Here is a 3,711-nt window from a genome sequence, read left to right on the forward strand (position 1 = left end):
CCTCTGGGGTAGTAGAAAGGGCTAATAAATGAGTGAGTTCATGTAGTCCACACTTCTTGGCGRAGGTGGACGATASATTCCTACAACTTATCTCTGAGTTTGACCCCAACTGAAGACTTAAAGCCAACCATTCAAGTTGATTAGGACGGGAGGTCGCCTTTAACAGAGACACGGGAAGAATATTCTTTGTGTAAATAGCAACACCACCACCTTTGACTTTCCTATCAGCCCCAAACACATTGTAACCATCCATAACAACCTCAGAGTCCAGGSTTTTATCAGTCAACCAGGTTTCAGATCAAATACAAATATCAGGGTCTGCCTGAGAGGCCCAGACCTTGACATTATTCATTTTAGGTAATAAACTACGAATGTTAAGATGTAAAAATGTCAAAGCTTTTCTGCATTTAAAATCACAGAGAGTTTCAATACATGTCAGATTACTTTGAGATTTCAGAACAACAGGAGACTCAAAGATTGAATTATACCTATTAGGAAAATAAAACAAAGTAGAAATAGCAATTACATTTCTCCGGTTAACACCGTTATGTCACCACTTTCAGATACATGTGGAACTCTCACACTGACCAAAGAGGAGATGGTGAAAACTGACTTATATGTAATGCTAATATTGTCCTCACATCAATTTAGTTACCAAGAACCTTTCCAATGTTTGATGACAACAGCCAGGAGGGCATGCTAAAATTTCAAAACCCTGTTTTTGCTTTGTCATTATGGGGTCATGTGTGTAGATTGATGAGGGAACAAATTATGTAATCCCTTTTAGAATCAGGCTGTAAAGTAAGAAAATGTGGAAAAAGTCAAGGTGTCTGAACACTGTCCGAATGCACTGTATAGTGTAGGTCTTCTCAAGAATGCACTGTATAGTGTAGGTCTTCTCCCAAGAAATGCACTGTATAGTGTAGGTCTTCTCAAGAATGCACTGTATAGTGTAGGTCTTCTCAGAATGCACTGTATAGTGTAGGTCTTCTCAAGAATGCACTGTATAGTGTAGGTCTTCTCAAGATGCACTGGTATAGTGTAGGTCTTCTCAAGAATACACTGTATAGTGTAGGTCTTCTCAAGAATACACTGTATAGTGTAGGTCTTCTCAAGAATACACTGTATAGTGTAGGTCTTCTCAAGAATGCACTGTATAGTGTAGGTCTTCTCAAGAATGCACTGTATAGTGTAGGTCTTCTCAAGAATACACTGTATAGTGTAGGTCTTCACAAGAATACACTGTATAGTGTAGGTCTTCTCAAGAATACACTGTATGTGTAGGTCTTCTCAAGAATGCCTGTATAGTGTAGGTCTTCAAGAATACACTGTATAGTGTAGGTCTTCCTCAAGAATGCACTGTATAGTGTAGGTCTTCTCAAGAATACACTGTATAGTGTAGGTCTTCTCAAGAATGCACTGTATAGTGTAGGTCTTCTCAAGAATTGGAGGCCTGTCATCTTACTGGACAACAATATTCTTTGGAAATGTAAACAAGATTCTCTCTCTTCCTCTCTCCCTTCCCCTCACCTCCTCCTACCTCCCCTCTCTCTCCCTTCTCTGCCTCCCTCTTCCATCCCTCTCTCACTTCCTCTCTCCATCCCTCTCTCCACCATCCCTACCTTCCTATCACTCCCTCTCTTTCTCCAGAGCCCAGCCCTGTAGGTTCAGAGTCAGATCAGACTCTGTAGCGTCTCTCCAGTCCCAGACGTCCCGGGCTCCGGTCCTGGCGGTGTGTCCGTCAGTTCCCCCGGTGGAGTGTCTATTGGTTCTCCTGGTGTGAATGTGGGCTCCCCGGGCCCAAGCGGAGTGGTTCCGTTACCGGGAACACGTTGAAGCGCTGGCTGCCCAGCCCAGTGAGGAGATTGAGCCAGGGCAAGCCGACAGCCAGGGGAAAAACCTCCACTACGCACCAGGAGACGAGACACGGCCCGAGCTAGTCACGCCGCTCACCGCTAACACACACCTGGTACGATACACACTGTACCAAGTTGACGTACACACACATGGTATGACACACGCACTTACACAATCTGATACACACACACACTTCACCGCAACAGCACATATACAAGACAAACAACAGCAACATATACATATGATCATACAACAGCAACATATACATATGATCATACACCAGCAACTATACATATGATCAATACGAACCGAAATATACATATGATCATACAACCAGTAACATATACATATGATCATCAAACCAGTAACATATACATATGATCATACAACCAGCAACATATACATATGATCATACAACCAGCAACATATACATATGATCATACAACCAGCAACATATATAGATCATACAACCAGCAAATATATATGATCATACAACCAGCAACATATACATATGATCATACAACCAGCAACATATACATATGATCATACAACCAGCAACATATACATATGTCATACAACCAGCAACATATCATATGATCATACAACCAGCAACATATACATATGATCATACAACCAAGCAAATATACATATGATCATACAACCAGCAACATATACATATGATCATACAACCAGCAACATATACATATGATCATACAACCAGCACATATACATATGATCATACAACCAGCAACATATAACATATGATCATAACAACCAGCAACATATACATATGATCATACAACCAGCAACATATACATATGATCATACAACCAGCAACATATACATATGATCATACGGAAGCTTTTGATGTCTGACGGATCACTTTCAACTGGTCTCTTTCTCTTCTCTTTCTCTCTCTCTCTTCTCTCTCTGTTTCTCTCTCTCTTTCTCTCTCTGTTCCTCTCTCTTTCTCTCTCTCTGTTTTCTCTCTCTGTTTCTCTCTCTGTCTCTGTTCTCTCTCTGTCTCTCTCTCTTTCTGTGGGCAGAAGGGGAAGAGCCGTGAAGACTCTGTCCAGAGTGGAGGAGAGGAGGAGCTGGAGGAGGAGCCACACACGCCCCTCCCACCTCCCATGGAGATCATTAAAGATAGCAACGACCCTGAGGACTCAGAGGGCTCCAACCAGTCAGACACAGAGCAGAAGAACAAAGCCATGAGAGGCCGCATGTAGGAGACACACACACCTTCAAAACATCCTTCCCTGCCTAATTCCTCTCTACAGGAACTGATGGCCATTTAACCATCTCTTCTGTGTGTGTGTGTGTGTGTGTGTGTGTGTGTGTGTGTGTGTTGTGTGTGTGTGTGTGTGTGTGTGTGTGTGTGTGTGTGTGTGTGTGTGTGTGTGTGTGTGTGTGTGTGTGTGTGTGTGTGTGTGTGTGTGTGTGTGTGTGTGTGTGTGTGTGGTCTGTCTATTTTAGGTTTGTGGTTAATGAAATGGTGCAGACTGAGAAGGATTATGTGAAAGACCTTGGTGTCATCGTGGAGGTAAGAACCTTTAAAGACAGGAGGAAAACTAGAGCTTTGCTCAGTTCTGACGAAAATAAACACATCTATTCTTCTATTATACCCTTCTCTCTCTATCAATCCCCCTTCTCTCTCTATCTCTCTATCCCTATCTTTCTATCCCCCTCTCTCTTTATCCCTCTCTCTCTCTCTCTCTCCATCCCCTTCTCTCTCTATCTCTCTATCCCTATCTTCTATCCCCCTCTCTCTTTATCCCTCTCTCTCTCTCCTATCCATCCCCCTTCTCTCTCTATCTCTCTATCCCTATCTTTCTATCCCCCTCTCTCTTTATC

At 42.6% G+C, this 3,711-nt stretch overlaps 1 pseudogene; it reads left to right on the plus strand.

Annotated features, from left to right (window-relative positions):
- The first annotated feature begins 1,360 nt into the window (after positions 1-1,360).
- The window catches only part of LOC112077921 (kalirin-like), a 6,468-nt pseudogene continuing 4,117 nt past the window's right edge, over positions 1,361-3,711 (plus strand).

Source organism: Salvelinus sp. IW2-2015, unplaced genomic scaffold (assembly GCF_002910315.2).
Source record: "Salvelinus sp. IW2-2015 unplaced genomic scaffold, ASM291031v2 Un_scaffold5051, whole genome shotgun sequence".
NCBI lineage: Eukaryota > Metazoa > Chordata > Actinopteri > Salmoniformes > Salmonidae > Salvelinus > Salvelinus sp. IW2-2015.